At 50.1% G+C, this 18,872-nt stretch overlaps 1 long non-coding RNA gene across 3 annotated transcripts in view; it reads left to right on the forward strand.

The window, feature by feature from the left end:
• LOC142003774 (uncharacterized) overlaps positions 1-18,872 on the forward strand; it is a 37,120-nt gene that overhangs the window by 15,043 nt on the left and 3,205 nt on the right. For 2 of the 3 annotated variants that reach the window (XR_012642881.1, XR_012642882.1), the window contains exon 2: positions 18,327-18,667. This is a non-coding gene — a long non-coding RNA (uncharacterized LOC142003774). Of the gene's footprint in view, positions 1-7,464; positions 7,593-18,326; positions 18,668-18,872 lie in introns of those variants that run through there. The other variant, XR_012642880.1, reaches the window with a different exon arrangement.

The raw sequence follows: 18,872 nt of genomic DNA on the forward strand, positions 1-18,872 counted from the left end.
GAGGAAGTGTTGGTAATGGTGCTACTATATGGACGTCCCATCATCTAGCAAATTCTCTTGTCTGGAACCTGGCAGGTCTCAAGGGTGCCGGATGAGAGAGGCTCAATCTGTACAGCCAATGACTTCAAGAGGCAAGTAAAGGGCAGCTAAATTCAGTGCAAAACAATGCTCCAGTGATGTGCTAATGATAAGCAGGATTGTTTTATTATAGCCTTAGTGGCATTCTAGGTGCTCTGCAGCCCAGCCTGATTCTGTCTCAGAGTTGACCGTTTAGCTCCACAGATTTAAGGACTTGTAGTGAACACATTGTACTGGGCTGCTGGAGAATTGGGCTCATGACCCTGTCTCTGCCACAAACTCCCTGGGTGGCCTTGGGCAAGTCATTTAAGGTAGGATGTTCAAAAGAGCCAAAAGGGGTTTTGCTTAGTGAATGTGGCACCAAAGTCCTATAGGCAACTTTGCAAATCTCAGCTGCTCTGTGCCTCAGTTTCCATTGGGATGACAATCCTTTGTCTATTTAGACTGGGAGCTTTCAGGGCAGGGCCTGTCTCTTGTGTGGAGTCTGTGCAGGGCTCAGCCCAGTGGGGTGCTGTTCTCGAATGGGGGGGTCTCTTAGTGCTAAAAATAGGACTTTTTGGAGTTCCTTGTACTTTCCCTCTGAAGTATCTGGCAGGGGGGCTGTCTGTTGGATGAGGACTCACGAACGGGAGGAGTGGGGGCGGGGGTCACAAACATAAGGGGATGGGAGATGAGCTATTGAAAATGTTATCCCAGGCTGAAGCAAAGAAAATCTCATTGCCTGCGCAATGGGCAGCCTTCCTCTTCAAGGCCAAGTCACTCCTGCTGATATCTCTGCCCACAAAAACTAGACGGTCTCTTCCAGGGAAGTCGTGTGACCTTGGGCAGATTACCCACTGACTGGAGTGGCGGCCTGGCTGTGACAGACCTGCAGTCTACTCTGTTCTGATACAAGTCATGTTGGTGCTCCGTGCCTCAGTTTCCCTAGCCTTAAAGGGTAGATAAAGACATGGAGGTGCTCTGTGCCTCAGTTTCCCTAGCCTTAAAGGGTAGATAAAGACATGGACCTCCTTTGTAGAGCACTTTGTGATTTCCGTGGGAAAACTACTAGGGATTATTGTTCTGTCTCTTTGCAAAGCGAATGGAAGGCAGTCATGGGAAATGACTTATTTTGCTTTGCAAATAAAGGGTTGCTAACCTGAAAAGGAAGAGAAACATCAGCAATCAGCGTTCCCTGTAGGCTGAGTGCTTGGGTGGCCATCTGGGAGAGATGCTGCTGCCACCCGGCCAATTAGCAGAGTACCACAGCCACCAACATGTGTTTCTATTGAAGGTGCGCATCTCCACCTGCCTCGGTGCACATACCAAAATTTATTCTGCCCATGGATGGAAGAAAAATAGGGGGAACTCTGCCATCCATTTCTGTGTTTGTACAGAGCCCAGTGTCATGAATTCTGGCCCATAACAGAGGCTTCAAGTGCTACCATAGTACAAACAGTGAGAATTATCCCTGTGCGCCTGCCCTGGGGAAGTGCCAAAACCCAAAGTCAGCAAGAGAGGCTTAACCCGTCTCATCAGTTTCATGTTTGTATACTGCCTGTCCCCTTTGCTGGGAGGCTTCCGAATGTCTCTTTTGATCACACGCCACATGATGCGGAGCTACAACATACTCAAACCACTGGAGAGCAGGGTTTCATCAGTAACCCCCTTGTTCTCCTGCTTCCTCACACATGGGAAACGTTTCCCGAAATGTTCCGTCCATTCCGGGTCGCTTAGCGACACTTTGTCTATTACTAAACATATGTCCAAGGATAAGCCATGCCCCCACGTGTTGCTGTAGTGTGGATGGAGGAGAAGCAGGGAAAATAAGACCCCACGATCCCTCGCTCGCTCTAAAACACTGAGTGGATGTTGCAACTCGGCATAGCTTATGCCCTAATAAAAATTATTAGGTACCACTGGACGCCTGGTTGTTTTTGCTGAAACAGCCTAATGCAGCTGCCTCTGGAAAAGGATCCTGCCGAGCTGAAGAAGTGGGTCTGCCCCATGAAAGCTCATTACCTAATAAATTATATTGTTAGTCTTTAAGGTGCTACAGGGCGGTTTTTTAATCTTGTGAGGGCCGTCTACGAAAACTGAGGCTGCGTCTGCTCTTGTAATACACCCAGGGGGAAAAGTTTCCTGGCTTGGCACGTCTCCACCTAGGGCGCCTGATGTTGGGCAAGAAGTCAAGGAGACGATCTACTTTTCACCCAAGCCCCAAGGCGGAAAAGAAAACTATTACAAAACAGCCCTCCCTCCCCTCCAGAAGATCACGCAGGCAGCGAGTGCTGTTCACATGCAACACCCTTTGCTCCAATCGCCTTGCGGCTGATCTTCTGCCAGCCAATCAGGGCCACTTCCCATCCCAGGAGCATGAGCTCAGTCGTCATAACTGTGTCTAGCAGGGAGGGCGGAGGAATTCTGACTCATTTGAAACTTTTGCCTTTCTATTTTTACCACCTGTGTCGTTGTTGTTGTTTCGTTTTTCTTTCTTTCTTTCGCAAATAAGATTCAGCATCTGCTCTAAAGAATGAAGGGCCAGATCTGCAGCTGGAGTAAACTTGCACTATTGAAATTAGCTGAGCCTATAATCCGGGGCTGCCTTTTAAAAATTCTTGTAGTATTGGGGATGGGGATGCTTTTTGAGGCACGGAGGAGATTTGCCAGAAATTGCTCAGTGAGAGTTGATGTCAGTGTTCCTGCTGACTTTTCTCCCCCTTTCCTGAGTGGAATAAATTTTTATGTGCACCAAAGGATGTGCACCACAGGTAGAAACACACTGCCAGCTGTGGGTGCTCTGCTAATCAGCTGGGTAGCGCCTAGACCTCTCCTGGGTGGCCACCCAAGTGCTCATTTTACAGGGAACAGTGCTTGATGTGCCAGCACTGGCTGTTCTCCTGGGGCTTTTCCTTTTGCTGTTTTTAGCTGAAGTGCACTCAGCGCATTTGGTTTTGGTAAAAATATGGCAGAAGGAATGAGCGAGAACTCCTAGGTTCTGCTACTTTCCTGCTTGAAATTACCCCCTGGAATGGGTCTCAAGCAGCCAAGGCATAAAGAACGAGATGGGATGATAACTGAGCATCGTTTCTAGTACCCATAAACTGTACCCATCTTTCCCCCCACTTCTCCCTCATGAGTGTTCTGGGGCTGATTCTGACCAGTGTTTCCTCTATTTTTTTTTCCACCCATGGGCAGAATAAAGTTTATGTGCACTGAGGCATGTCTGGTGGTGCACCACCAGTAGAAACACATGATGCTGAAAATCCAGCCCCCTTTGAAGTGCTGTCACTAATGACAAGTGAAAGTCCTGATGGACTGTGTATTTAAGTCCAGATTACTTATCACATGCATGGCCATGTCTAGGAATTCCAGTCTGAGACCAGAACCCAAGGTACCAGGTGCTCTGTAAACAAAGACAGCTGTGTCTCATGGACCTGCCCATCTCAGCATAAGCTGAGAAACGAGGTGGATCCCAATAGGAGAATATGAGAAAACATTGTCTTGTCCTCCAAAACCTTTTTCAATGTCCCAAGGAGCAAAACAGGTGATTTGGCCTCCTTCTGCCATTAGAGGGAGACAATCCCGCATATGGCCTACTTTCTCCACTGTTTCAGTGCTAGAAATAGTTCCCTAGGGCAATAAATGGACCTTCAGGTGTACGATCCACCCACCTGTAAAACAAGGTTAATCCACATTTACTGCAGGGGCTGCAGTGGTGATGTGCTTTTATTAATCCATGACTCTAAAGAGCTTTGAGAGGCTCTGAGAAGGGCAAGTCATTTACAATTTTTATCAAATAACAAGGAGTCCTGTGGCACCTTATAGACTAACAGATATTTTGGAACATAAGCTTCTGTGGGCAGATCTGACAAAGTGGGTCTTTGCCCACGAAAGCTTATGCTCCAAAATATCTGTTAGTCTATAAGATGCCACAGGACTCCTTGATTTTGAAGATATAGGCTAAATTGGCTACCTCTCTGATACAATTTATAAACATCCCTGATAGCCTTTAAAACCCTCTTGGCACTGCTCTACTTTTCTGTAGCATGATGCCCAGCCCAGATGGCACAAAATGAGTGCTTTGGACAGTCCAAGGGATTTGGGGGCAGTGTATTTTGCAAGCTGAGCACTCGGACAGTGGCCCAGGAGAGATTCAGGTGCTGCCCAGCTGATTAACAGAGCACCCGTAGGCAGCAGCAGCAGCATATGTTTGTATTGGTGGTACACATCCGCACATGCCTCTATGCACATAAAATTTGTTTTTCCATCTGTGGGTGGAATACAGAGCAAACAATGCTTGGGGTAAGGATTTTTTAGGGAAGGTGTTATCAAACACACACACGCACAGATCTCTTTCAACGGCTAGTACTAGTTTAGAAGGTAGCAATGAACCTGTTATATGGTAACTGGCTCTGATTTTTTTTTCCAGTGGGGCTGAGTATCTGTGGGTCTAGCTGAATCAGACCTTCATATTACCATCTCTTTTTTGGGTTGCCTGGTACCTGTGGGCAGGGTGTTGAATTTCAAGTCAAGAGACCTGCCCTTTAATCCCAGGTTGTTCTGGGCAAATTATTTACCCCATCTGTGAAGTGGATGATTCCAAAACTTACATGTAAAGTTGCTATATATGAGCTAAGTTATTGTGAATGCTTCTTACCCCCAGAGGTGATAGTAAGGGGGCACTCCAGCAAGACCTGGCTAAGCTGTGGCAAAAGCCAGATGGGAGTTACTTCAAGAGTTGCCAGGGACCAGGTTGCAATAGGACAGGACCTAAGAGAAATTTTAAGTTAATTTCACCCCTGCTTAACACCAAGGATCTTGCTTGCTTTCGCCACTCCTGCTGTCCATATCTGCATTGCACAGATGCCTCTCTGTCGTGTGATTGGAAAGACTCTGTCTCCTGCTATGACGCCAAGACTGGCAAAACACATCACATGGCTGGAAAAAGCACACCTTCCATGGAGCCTCTAGCAGAAAGACAGAGTGCATGCCTTTTACCCAAAGTGGTTTTGTGCAGGGGCGAGACAGCAAAACATTGAACCTTAACCACCGTCCTGGCATGCAGCATTAGAGCTTGTACCATGTTTTAGTCTCTGAATGGGGAGTGAGTGGCTGTTTTCAAAAAGCACATGAGGGCTGGCTGAGAATGACCTTGTACAGTTGTCTCACTGGCAAAACCTGGGGGATTAGTGATGGTCCTTGGCATTCCCTGGGTATAATTCATTTGCCTTTTTTTAACATTGTTGCTTGTTCCGAATGAAGAATTGAGCAGGTTCGTTGCTACCTTAAAAATTAGTGCTAGAGGTTGAAAGGGGTATGAGTGTGTATTACAGCCCCATCCCCAAAAAATCCTTACGCCCAAACAATGTTTGCTCCATTTTTTTCCATCCATGGGTAGAAGAAATTTTACTATGTGCACTGAGGTAAGTGTGGATGTGCACCACCCATAGAAACACATGTTGCCTGCTGTGAGTGCTCTGCTAATCAGCTGGGCAGCATCTAAATCTCTCCTGGGTGGCTGCCCAAGTGCTCAGCTTACAGGGCCACTGCCCCCAAATCTAATTTGCTTCTTATCCTTTAAAATGCTTTTTTCCTCTTTAAGTTGGAAGATGATACAGGATTGGTCAGGGTCCTTTCCGAGTCCAGCCGGTTTCATCTTTCTAGCATATAAGCGGTACCCCAAGGATCCTTGTGTTTCCAGTAGCAGCTCCCACCCTTCTCCCAACTCAGTTTTCCGTGAATTGCAGAAGAATTCATTAAATATTTCTGTTCCCATTTGGTTTGTAAGATTATTGTGGGGGAGGAATGTGTACGTGTGATATGAATTGCTGGTTTAGGCCATGTGTGCCTTCTGGTCCCGCAGGAATTCTTCAATTGGTTGCCTTTGAAGCCACAGTAAAATTGTAGAATTTCCCTAGGACTCACTTAGGAGGCCAAACTGATCTGTACTAAATGTGATTTCTGGTGCAACAGAAGCCAGGAAAGATGGTGAGTGAATTGCATGTCAGCAGCTGATCAGCCTGAATCCTGCAAATACTCTACTGCAAGGACTAGATGGCTCTTTTTTTGAGTAGCCCCACTGGCTTCTAACCTCCATGGGATGGTAAATATGGCAGCACCTTGTTAGAAGCCTCCTTTGTTCTAAATCAGTGGCTCCCGATCTTTTCATTAGTGCAGACCCCCCACCCCCTCCACCCCCCCAAAAAAAAAACATTTGCAAAATCCCATCTAAGCCAGTTCTAGCCACCATGTGCATTTCAAATGAAAAAGAAAACCACAACACAGATTTTCGGACAGCGATTTATAACATGATCCAAAGGTATTTAATGTAAAGATAACTGAGCAATAACAGAGAGAGAGCCATGCTACTGGACTGCTTTTTTTGTTATAATTGAGTAACTTTGCAATTTATTTAAAACTTATTTTCTATGATCATTTTTAGTTCCTTTTTGCATGGAGCCCCTGGGGGAGCCACTGTTCTACACAGGCAGCTTCTTCAGTGGCGCAGGGCAATGGCGAACTGGGCCCTGCACGTTTAGCTGCTGCTCTGTGCATGTGCGCCCCAAAGATCAGGCTTTTGCCCCTTGCGATGGAGATCCACCTGTCTCGACATTCAGAACCTCTGTAAATGGGGACACAGCAGCCAGGAGGAGACGGTCTGTGCAGCAGGCTTAGCGGTTCATTTGCCCCAGGCTGTAGAATTTGGCTGGATCAGGTCCCTCAACCCCCTCTCTTTTGAGAGGCTGTTTGCTGTCCCATCTCCCCTACCCAGAGCTGTGCAAACCCCAAGGCAGAGCCTGGCTTAGATTTGCTTCTATCTCTCAGGTGATCCCTTGGATGCAGCATGCAAAGCAGAGAGGGCATCTCTCATTCACCATAAGAATCAGCAAGCAGCATATGGGGGGTCACTCTCACTTTCTGATAGCTGCAGCACCCCAAAATTGGGCGGGAGAAGAGAGCTGCTAGGCAGCTGTCCAATGCAGCATGGAAGGTTGCTATGGTCAGGCCAACAACAGAGACACGGACAGTCCTTTGGGATGGAGGCCGGCAGCTGCTGCAGCTTTGACATCCCAGTCCCCTTTGCCCCAGATCCTCTCTGGCAGGAGATGGAAACAAGCTAAAACCAGCCGAAAACCCCTCCAGGAATAAAACCTGGCAGCCAAATCCTAGGTCAGGGAGAACAAGTTCTCTTCCACATCCCTCCGGTCAAGGGCTTAACTCGTCCTGTGCCACTTTAACTCTCTATCAAGAGACAATCAGGTGCCTGAAACGGCTTGAGAATGGCTTCCACCTGGGTCAGTTTTGGTCCGTCCCCCTTGTTCAGTATCTGCACATATGTCCTTCCTGCAGTTTCCTCCCATAGTACCTGGCATGTTCTTGGCACACCAGGAAGTCACCGGTCAAGCTACACCTACCAAAATTCACCGGCAGAAGGAAGTAGTACTTCACCCAATGCACAGTCAACCTGGGGAACTCACCACTGGGGGATGCTGTGAAGGCCAAACCTATACCAGGGTTCAAAAAAGAGCTAGGTAAGTTTGCGAAAGATAGGTCCACCCAGGGCTATTTGCTGGGGGTGGGGGGGCAGGGATGTGATCCCTAAACTCTGGGCGTTCCAGTCTGCCAGAAGCTGGGGGAAGATCACAGGGGATGAATTGCTCAGTGATCTGCCCTGTTCTGTTTGTTTCCTCGCGAGCACCTGGCACTGGCCAGTGTTCCCTGTAAGCTGAGTGCTTGGGCAGGCCCCCCAGAAGACATCCAAATGCCTCTCAGCGGATAGCAGAATACCCAGGGTTAGCAGTGTGTGTTTCTACTGTTGGTGCACATCCTCCTGTGTTTTGGTGCATATAACAAAATTCATTCCACATGAGGATGGAAAATAATTAGAGGGACCATTGCTGGCCACTGTCGGAAGACAGGATGTCAGGACAGAAGGATCATTGGCCTGACCCTTTACATTTTTTGTGATTGGTAGTGAAGTGGCTTAAGTCTCTCAGGCATTTTCTCCAGCCTCACATATCATTTGTGGCTCTTTTCTGCTCCTTCTCCAACTTTTCAACATCCCGTCAAACGTGCAGGGAGCAGAAGTGGGTGCAGCATTCTGATCTCCAGCTCACCCGTGCTGCATACTGAGGTGAAACTATATCCCACCTCCTTCTCACCCTCCCCTTTCTACCTTCACGCACTGCATTGGCAGGCTCTCTCAGCGGTCCAGACAGGCCTGGGCCACTTCCAGCTTTTGAAGCCTCCAGCCCTAATAAAGACACTAAATTATTACTATTTTCTACCATTCAACACACCCTTGATCCAGCGCCAGCCACCTGTAGTGATTTATTTATATCCTCAGCTGATTGCTGAGCGTGCTGCGGCCACAGTCTAATCTTCTGCCATCAGAACCGACATGAGGGACAGACATTCTTGGTCCTCGATAGGATCAGAACCAATATATTGTTACTACTATTTAAGAGCATATTAAACTCTTGTAATATGACAAACTCTAGATCAAGTAACAGAAGAATGAGGTCTTTTCCCAAAGCCCATCTCTGCCTGACTGAAATTGGCAGCTCTAACGTGAGAAAGTCACGTTTTGGTCCAAGAGGGAGACACACAAAAACAAGCTGCAAAACTTATCAAATGCCAAAAATTAATAAGCACATAAAGCTGAGGTCCCCTTTGAGCCTGAGGCCAAGGCTAAACAACCCTCCAGCTCCCCCCCACCCTTCTCTGATTGGCCCTATTTCGTGACTGTGACTTACGGACAGCTGATCTCTAGAACAGACAGGGGTGAGCAAATGTTTTAGTTGGGTTCCACTTTTCGTCTCTGCAATTAGCAGGGTCCCCCTGACCTGTCTAATGTCACCCAAACTGATGGAAATTTCAGCTATGTACATATTTAAAAACAAAAAAACAAAAAACCAAAAACTTTTGGCACCTGTAAGAAAATAAGTCTGGAGAATATAAAATGTTTATTAATCAGTATATGAACGTGAGTCCACAGACACAAAAACCGTGCCAAAGTTCTACATATCAATGAGATGGTTGAGCCTGAGATTCAGCAGCAGATTGTGTCACGCCCCCCCCACCTCATGACATTTCATGTCCTCAGAGGTGGGGGCCATGCCCCACTTTGTGCACCCCTGCTCTGGAACATTAATTTGACTGACTGCCAGGAAAGCCCCAAGATTTGAAGGTTTAACGTGAGCTGTTTTCAAGTCCTCTTATTTCTCTAGGTGCAAGGGGGACAAGGCTGCTGTTTATAGTCACTTTCCCAGGAGGAACTCGGGCTTGGACCAGCTACCACCCTGATTTAGCCACAGAAATGGACAGTTGGTTTGCTTCTTTGCCTTTGGAACAAATGCAAGGCCCAGGGTCGCATTGCTGTGGGTGGCTCTGGCTCTATCTCCTTATAGGGCTGCCTTAGACCTGTCCCCCATCTCAAACCTCCCTCCAGCTCAAGCCTCCGGGGCTGTAAACAGCTTCCTGGAAAAAGGCTGTGTTCCCTCTTGGGTATCTTTAGAATTAAGCTGCCCAAGGACAGCTGGGCTGGTTGGAATGAGTCAACAGATTGCTGTGGATGGCTGGAGCGGGGAGATGAGATGCTTGGTTGTTTTTGCTGATTGAACACCTTCAAAAATACCCTCTGTCTCTGGGCCAGGGGCAGGCTGTCTTGGAGGGTTGTGCGGTTTGAGTCCCAGCCTAGGAGACGCTCTGTGGAATGAGGAGCAAAGCCTTGTGGTCCATGATGAGAGTCCATAGGCTCTATGGTAAACATATGAAGACTTATAAATTATTATTTGAACAGATAACCTGCGGAACTCACTGCCACATGATCACACAGAAGCTAAGATTTTAGTAGTGGACAGCTATCCAGTCTAGCCCCGGCAGAGGCATGGAGGGTCAATGGGCACAGGGACTCAGCAAGGGTTCCCTCTCATTTTTTTTTCCATCCATGGGCAGAATGAATTTTGTTCTGTGCACCCAGGCATGTGTGGATGTGCACTGCCAATAGAAACACTCGCTGCCGGCTGTGGGTGCTCTGCTAATCAGCTGGGAGCACCTGAATTTCTCTGCCCAAGCGCTCAGCCTACAGGGAATACTGGTCTCAGCCCCCATTTCCCCTTCAGATCGCAGTAAGGCCCATCAGATGGCATGGGAAGTTTCCTCGGCAGCTGACCCTGCTCTGGAGGTCGGGTTCAGCCTCCAGAGCTGAGGAGCCCAGCATGCCATTCGTTGGGAGCTTGGGGGTTTGCAAGGCCCTGAAGCACCCACCTGAAATTCTCTGCATTGGGCCCCAAGCTACTGCAACCTGATGTAGCTGTCAGCTGGCCCTGCCTCCCTCTGTGTCTCTTACCTGCCAGTGTCTGAAACGCCAGGAGCAATCAATATAACCAGCAGCCCCCTGAATCCAGGTGAGCCGGGGGAGGTTCAGAACAGCTCCCGTTAATCCCAGGCAGTTAAGCAGCGTGTGGAAGACGTGTCTGTCCATCTCACTAACCATAGGTCCACCTGTCTTTCCGGGAGATTCTGCTCAGAGAGGGTCTGTAACTTCCCCTGCTTTAATATGTGCAGTGCATTGTGGGATATGATTACGGTGACCAGCTGTCTCGTTTTGGGCCGGGCAGCTCTGTATGTCAGGTGCCAGGAACGTGTCCCATTTTACTGTAACCAAGGGGCTAATTGCCCTGTCTTTTCATGGCTGCTGGGAACCGGGAGCACATGGGTGTGGTTGCCTCCTGCTTCCCAGCTCCCCACAGCTTGGGGGTGCTGCACCGGCTTGGCTGCTGCCTGGCTCCCTGCAGCTTGTGGGAGCTGGGAGTACAGTGGCTCAGCTCGGGAGAGTCGGGAGCTGGACTCGTACGGCTGCGCCTGGCTCCCCACAACTCATAGGAGCTAGGAAACTGACCGGTGCCGCTGCACCTGGCTCCCAGCCTCCTGCTCCTGGACCGGCACGCCTGTGAATGGCTCCCGACTCCCCATGGCGGGTGGGCCCAGAGAACCACCGGTGGGCTCCTGCCCCTTTCCCAGCTCCCAGCAGCTCTGGGGAGCCCAGGAGGAGCACCGGTGTTGGGAGGTCACCCGTGGGGCCCGAGCCCGTACCCAGCCCCCCAAAGCATGGGGTAGCCAAGAGCCATGGCTGCCCCCCACAGCCAAGGAGCACCTCACCACCCAGCAGGGTGGCAGTTGCCACAGGACAGCCACTGCCTGACTCGGGGTGACCATTTGTCCTCTTTTGGCCAGGACCCCCCCCCATCTCCCGGCTGTCTGATTTTTAGCCTAGGGGAATATGGTCAGCATAGATATGATGCTATCTCTGGATTAGCCATACGATCAAAACCACAGTCCTATTCACATGCACTGCGCCTCTTGAATTATTGATTTTTTTTTTTTTTTTTAACTGAATTTGAAAAAAAAGGCGCTTCTTGCTATTTGGTGATGGATCCCTGGTCTAGTTGTTTGTGTAGACAAGGCCCAAGTAACTCACCTAAGGAATCTGCAGCAGAGCAGGGGATTTAGTTCTGTGCGTTGTCCAACATGCAACCGTCTTGACCTGCCATCTACCGTATGCCATGGCCCGGATGCCCCCAGGTTCCTTTAATCCAGGGGTTCTCAGCTGTCCTCTTTCTGAGGCTTGCCTGTACCACAAAACTCCATGGCCCTTCTGTGGCACACTAACGGCATCGTACAGGCAGGAACAGCATTGGGGAGTAGCAAACAGGGTAATTGCCGGGAGTCCCATGCAACAGAGGCACCTGTAAAACTACCTAGCTCAGACTTTGGCTTCAGGCCCAGGTGGTGGGGCTCAGGCCCTGGGCTTAAGACCACTGCAGTGGGGCTCCAGTTTTCTGCCCGGGGCCCCAGTAAGTCTTACACTGGTCCTGGTTGCTGGCTCCCCAAAACCTGCTCACAGCCCTGCAAGGGGCTCCACCCCTGGCTGAGAACCACTGACTAGCCGGCTCTGTTCTGTCCCTACCAGGCAACTGAGCTCTTGATCTGGATCAACCTTGGGAGGCTCAAATTTCCTCTTTCAGCTGCAGAGGGGTTGCAAAGCACCATGCCTCTCAAATCGGAGCCCTGGAACAACGGACAGTTCCGCCTAGTCGGCCCTTGCATGGGACTGCTATGGCACAGCTGTGCCACCGGCCTTGTCCTAGCGATGAAGATCCATGGAGCTGCACTATTTTAGTAACTGTAGCTCATCTTGCTATTACTTCTCTCTGTTTTGCATTTCAGTAGCACTCAGGAGCCCCCTTGGTGCCGTGTCTCTGGGGACATGGTGTCCAACCGGTTCTGAAGCAGTAGCCACTATGGTGAACTAGCTACTTTATTCTGAACATGTATTTATTTTTCAAGCCACCTAGCCACACTCAACTGTCCAAATAGCCACACGTGGCTAGTGTGTTGGATTCCACAGCTCTAGGGGATTTATTGAAACACCCTAGTGTCTCACATGCTTTAATGCACTCCTATGCAGTACAGCCGGTGAGGCAGGGTAGCCCTCTTAACCCATTCAACAGCTGGGAGAACTGAGGCTCGGTTCCTCAAAGGTTTTTAAGCTTCTACATCCCATTGATTTCAGGGGGCATTAAGCACCGATGTACCTTGGAGAATATGAGCCAAGCAAAGGTGTTTGGGAGTAAAGAAGAGAACTAAGGCGGGTTTCCTGGGGACATGGCTACCAGACAAGGAATGGATTCAGGAGGTCTGAGTAGCTGATCAGCAAGATGCTATGCAGGCTCTTACCCAGAAGATGGCCCCTTGTGTGGGGAGCCAGCTGGCTCAGATCATCAGTAAGGGACCACCAGTTTGAATGTGGATCAGGGCAGTTAGCTAGAAAAGACCATCTCTTCCAAAGAGCTCGAGGCCAGATTTACAAGTGCTCCCCGGCCACACCAAGGGTCTCAAGATACTCAGTTCCCAAGATGACGCTACCACCCAAACTTTTCAGGGACCCCTCGGTCTCTGTTAGATAACTCCTGTGCTGTGCCTGGGGAATTGCGCGGGTGGGGATTTCAAAGGACTTCCAGAGAATAAGGGAGGCTGGCAGTCTGGCACTTGATTCTCTTAGGTGCCTTGGAAAACCTTGCAGGGCCCTAACCCAAGTGCAGGGTGTGGCAAAGTACCTGTTTAAAGCCCTGTCAAAGTAACAAGTAGGTGGGTGGGGCCAGGCCCCTGTGGCTTTTCCTTCCCCAGCTGAAGAAAGCATTTCCATCAGGTTGGAACAAAACAGAACCCTTTAAGCTTGTTAACCAGAATTAGGGCAACCATATCTCCCTGTCCCAAATACAGGACAGGGAGATATGTGGGGGCAGGGACGGCCGTGGGTGTTCCCACCCCCAATCCCCAAGGGCCTAAATGTGTGACAATTCATCCCTTTTAAAAAATAAGTTGGGATGCCTTTTTGGCATCCCAAATGCAGGACTATCCCACCAAATATGGGGTGGTTGGTCACCCTAACCAGAATGCTTTGGGGGTATTTTTTAAGCTGAGACGAGGCTGCATGACACTTTTTGATCTATTTTAATATAAAAGTTGATACTGGAATGAACCATTTTCATTCCATCTAAACAAAACCTTTAGGTCAAATCTCCCTGGTTTTGCTTCTGCAGCTAACTTGGCTTCCTTGGCCACGTGTTCCGTTCTGGAACACAACAGTATTCAAAACTTGCAGGATTCCCTGTGAAGCGAGACATCCAGTTTCCCCCTAGTTCTGCTGGAGAACATTCACCTTTACGAAGCGTAGGTGGAGGCCAGAGGAAGGGAAGAGCAAGTCAGTCTTGTCTGCTTGGGCTGTGATCTTACCAGGGCCTGTCTATGCAGCAAGAAAAGAGCCCAGATGAACTATTTTCAGCCCTGCAAACTCACCTGTTAACCCTGCCTTTGAGCCTAGTTGCTGCGTGTGGTGCTCCCTCTAATTTTTTCCATCTATAGGTGAGATTAAATTTTGTTCTGTGCACCAAGGCATGAATCGAGGTGCACCGCCATTAGAAATAGAGGCTGCCGGCTGTGAGTGCTCTGCTAATCGGCTGGGTGGCATCTGACTCTCTCCTGGGTGGCCACCCAAGCATTCAGCTATCAGGGACCCCTGAATCTGTGTGTGTACACACACACACCCTCTACGTCTGTGCAGCACCATGCACAGTAGGGCTCTGCCTTCGGTGGAAGCCGAGATGCAGCCCTAATACCCCTCCCAGTGGGAAAATCATCCTCTTGTAGAGAGACACCCTGTGAATTTGTGGGGAGTCGTAGGAACTTCTCCAAGAGGTAAGGGTTCCTGAGCGCAAATACAGATGGCCCCTGGCAAGTGTACCAGGGCAGGCACTGACCACCAGCCCCCTGAGTACCTTGTCTTTTTTTGGTCACCCTCTGCTGCCGCTGCACATCTTATGTAACTTTCCCGGTGTCTCTTACTGAAGCTTGGCTCTACCCGGCCCCCTGGCCTTGTGCATTGGTATTTGTAATGACGTGTGAACCAGAGGCTTAGGTTGCAGGAGCTGAGTTAGCAGGAGCCTTGCAGAGGGGGCAGAGCAGGCAGTGAGCTGCGCCGAAGGACTGGCTGGTGGATCCTTCCCTGTATTCCCCTCCTGTTGTATGATATCCGGAGTTGTGGCTTTTTGAGGCCACAAGGGGCCAACACGCTCCTCTAGTCTGACCTCCTATCTCCCTAGAAGCAAACTGAGCTCTGGGCTTCCTCGGGTTAGCTTCCCTCTTCTGTAGGCTCAGGGAGGGACAGTGCTGGGATGCCAGCTGTGGGACTCCAGATTTGCAGGTTCAATGGATAAACATTACAGGATCAGTTCAAAAGGCTCCCAGCTCGCCTCTCAGGTCAGCAGGGCTGGATCCCGCTGCAGAGGGACACAGGTGAGCCTTTTGCACTATCCCTGTTACATGCTCGGGGTTACGTCCTTGCTCTGCCACAGCTTCCCTGGATGACCATGGGCAAGCCACTTAGGATACGGCTACATTGTGATTAAATACACATGGCTGGCCTTCATCAGGGGCTCCAGAGCTGTAAAAATGCCATGCAGTGGCTCAGGATGGAGCCCGAGTCCTGGGCCTTCTCTGCTGTATCCCTACTCTGCTGGCTGTAGAAGGGGCATAATCCCTCCTGTGGCTGTCACATTGATTGAGACTGTAAAACTTTTGGGACGGGGACCAACTTGTGATGTGTATATGCAGCAGCCTGTGCCCCTGCCCTCTATTATGGGTGCATTTCACTGAGGAGCACAGCCACTGAGGAGTGTGGCAGATGGACCCAGAATTGTGCTGGTTGTTTTAAGAAACTCTAAGACCCAGTAGACTCTTTGGATGTGGCTATGAGACCTGGCAACCTTGTTCCATGCCAGGCAGCAAACGGCAGCCCTGTGAGAATGGCCTTTGATCATTGCTGGAGCTTGGATCCAGTGGGCAAACTCTTTGTCCAGTACCAGAGTGGTCTCTGCTGCTGCCCTACCTGCCGGAGGGTGACTGTGTGGTTAACTTTGCTTTCTGCCCATACTTGGCCACGTCTCTGGCCTCACCTTTCCCCTGGTTGGCCACGGCTGTTGCACCTGTCCCATGGGCTCAGGGGCTCATGCAACCGGATCAGGACTATTATACAACTGGCAAGCCAGCCAAAGAAGGATGCCAGCCTGCCACTCATGGGCAGTGCAGGGTTATCAGTTACTGTTTGTCCCCGCCATAAAGCATGTTGTACAAAGTTCACAGCATCCTCTGTTGTGCCTGCTCTCAGATCTGTGGGTCCCATCCAGCAATGTTCTCTCTCATCTTTTTCAGTCTGTGTGTGTATTTTTTTTCCGTCCATGTGTGGAATACATTTTATTATATGCACTGAGGCATGCGTAAATGTGCACACTAAGTAGACACACAGACCGAGCCATCGTGCTTTGAAATCAGCTGGGCAGCATTTGGATCTCTCCTGAGCGGGCCACACAAATGCCCATCTTACAGGGAACACTGCCTGCAGTATTTAAGCATTCATTAATTAAATCTCCTTGTACCCTTGCACCACCAAGGGGAATCTAAGGTCCTGCAGCTGCAGGGACACAATCCCGGGGCCGGGACTGGAGCCAGCATTGCTTGGAGCAACAAGCACGGCCAGTTGTTCCGGCTTGAAAGAGCCCATGAGATGATCCTTATCTCCCATCTCCTTGAACCAGGGCAGGCTGCAGTGCTCCTTTCCAGTGGCGTCAGTGCAGCTGCAGTGGGTTAGCCGGTCCTCCTCGCCAGGGCTCCCTCTAATATTTTTTAACCCATAGACAGACTAAATTTTGTTATGTGCACAGAGGCGTGTGCAGATGTGCAGCGCATAGAAACACAGGCTGCCGGCTGTGGCTGCTCTACTGATCAGCTGGGCGGCCCCTGAATCTTGCCTGGGTGGTCCCCCAAGTGCTCTGCTGCCGGGGGATATGGCTTCTCACCATGTCCCCCCACACAGGGTCTTCTCACACCCTGTGACCCAACTCTGCAGCTCACCTCCCTGTAACATCTGTTTAGAAATGACCCATAAGCCTCTGCTGCAGGCACTATGGCTGGGTGCGCCAGCAATCCCAGAGTGCACTGGCGCAGCCTGGGGCTGTATCCCAACAGACAGTGCAGAACCAGAGTTGAGGTGTCACGCCCCTGCAGAAGTGCTGCAAGGACAAAGGATCCAGCCCAGCCATTGCCTGTGATCTCAGCCTTGGCAACTGGTTAAATGGATCCCAGCAGCCCCAGTCTCCTGTCTGTCTGCCTGTTGAGTCTGTAAGGGGCCTGTCCCTGGGGCTGTCCTTACAAATTATGGGTCGCCACGCAACTGAGCTGCCCCTGACCCCCAGGCAGCTTCTGCGCAGGGGCTCAAGGCTTCCCTCCTCCCCCCACACGCATCCTCCCCCTACCTCCACACAGCTTCTAACAGGGCCCCAGGGGCCAGAGTAGAGCTGCAGAGGTGAGGGGGAGGGTCCCCTCTGACCCCCTAGCTTGGCAGCAGGGAGCCCTCACTAAGCAGTTGCTACAGGCTGAGAAGAACACGTGAGCGTCTCAGAGGGGTCGCCGTGTTATTCTGCAGCTTCACGAAAACCAAGCAGTCCTGTAGCACCTCAAAGACTAAACTTTGGAGGGAGGGCACAGGGAGAAGCCCTGAAGCAGACAGTGGGAGCAGTTGATTTGGGGGAAAGTGCCAGAGAGGAACCAGCAGAGGTGATCAGGGCTGTCCTCAGACATGCAAGTACACATGGCTGGGTCGGGGCACCTGAAAATTTGGTGCCCTGAATTTTTAGGGCCCTACACAGTGGTGTATTTCATGTGTGCCTAGGGACGGCCCTGCCTGCCACCAAGGTAGCTGGTAACAGGAGAGGCTGTGCCCAGCAATAGGCTGATATAAATGATGTGGCTGAAAGAATGAGCCTGTTTAGGGGGCTAGCCGGCTCCCCTGGCAATGGCATAAACATGTGAGTGTGTGTGGAAGTTACTCGAAGTTAATGCCATTCAAAGACCAATTGGTGGCTTACGTGCAAGAAGAGCGCCCATCTCTGCTAGCGGGTGAAAAGAGCGTCGGACCTGCAGTTAGAAGGTGATTAAATTCTGGTGGTGATGCGCAAGTCAGACTAGAAACCAGCTCCGATCGCCAGAGCTGGGGCGGTGCTGCGGGGATCAGCTGCAGTCCTGTCCATGCAGGACTAATACTAGTACTGGTTGAACCTCTCTTGTCTGGCAGCCTTGTGACATGACCAGTGCTGGAGGTGAGAATATGCCAGATGCAGGGAAGTCAATGTTGTCTAGCACATTACCAACTCTTCCACTGCTGACTGGGCTCTTAGAAGACATTTAGGGGGTAAATTACAGCTAACTAGCAGCACAGACCACTGAGAGCCAGGACCGGTGGCTGGAAACAAACTTTATGGGACCGTGGGAAACTTGGCCGCACCTACGATAAGTGGGTTGTCTGGATAACTAAAATCATGCCGGATTATGGATGTTGCTGGACAAGAGAGTGCTGGGTTAGAGAGGTTCAACCTGTACAGGCATAATTAGCTCATTCCTGCACTCAGGAGAAAATCCAACTCAACTCCGAGAGTAAATCTGGTGAGGCAGCAGGTGTTACTTCTATGAAGTCTGTTTTTGGAACAGAACCAAATTGTTTGTGGAGCTGGCTGGGGAGGGACTATTTCCCCACTGAAAAATTCCAGGTTTTGTTGAAAATCAAAACACCTGCCCTCCCTGCTTTCTCCCCCACTTCTGTTTGTTGGGCCATGTTGGTGAAATGAGATGATTTTTCTCTCTTGCCACAGGAAGCCATTTTCCATTGAAAAAGAACAGTTGCTGGAAAATCCCCATCTCGCCCTGCTCGTTTGTGGTTCCCCAAAGCTGGATCCAAGGTGTTCATTGAAAGAAAATCCTTTTCAAAGCTCATTAGTGTGTGTGTTTTAAAACCCATCTGGAGCTGTATCGACTGCAGAGGATGCATGCAAGCGAATCTGTTGCTCGGTAACCAAAACCTGACAACTTGTCTTTTGCTGCAGAGGCCCATCCCTACAGGCACCAGGCCAGCCCTGGCAAGAAGACAAGTGAATGATCTAATCAGAGAGCTGCTTGAGATAAGGGTGCTGCCATCATGGGATCAGTCTACAGGGTAATAACTTGCAATCGGATGGGAACAGAGGGAGCTGGCTGTGTTCCTATTGGTTGGGGTTGAAGATGCAGGTTTCCACAGGGGTGGTGGACGTGTCGGGAAGCTACTGCTCGAAGCCGACTCTGTGTGCGGTGAAGAGATAACGAGCACTTCCCAGAAATGCTGCCTTTCCAGCTCTCCATATGGCTCGTCAAAAGTTGCGGCT

The sequence above is a fragment of the Carettochelys insculpta genome, chromosome 30 (genome assembly GCF_033958435.1).
Source record: "Carettochelys insculpta isolate YL-2023 chromosome 30, ASM3395843v1, whole genome shotgun sequence".
Classification (NCBI taxonomy): domain Eukaryota; kingdom Metazoa; phylum Chordata; order Testudines; family Carettochelyidae; genus Carettochelys; species Carettochelys insculpta.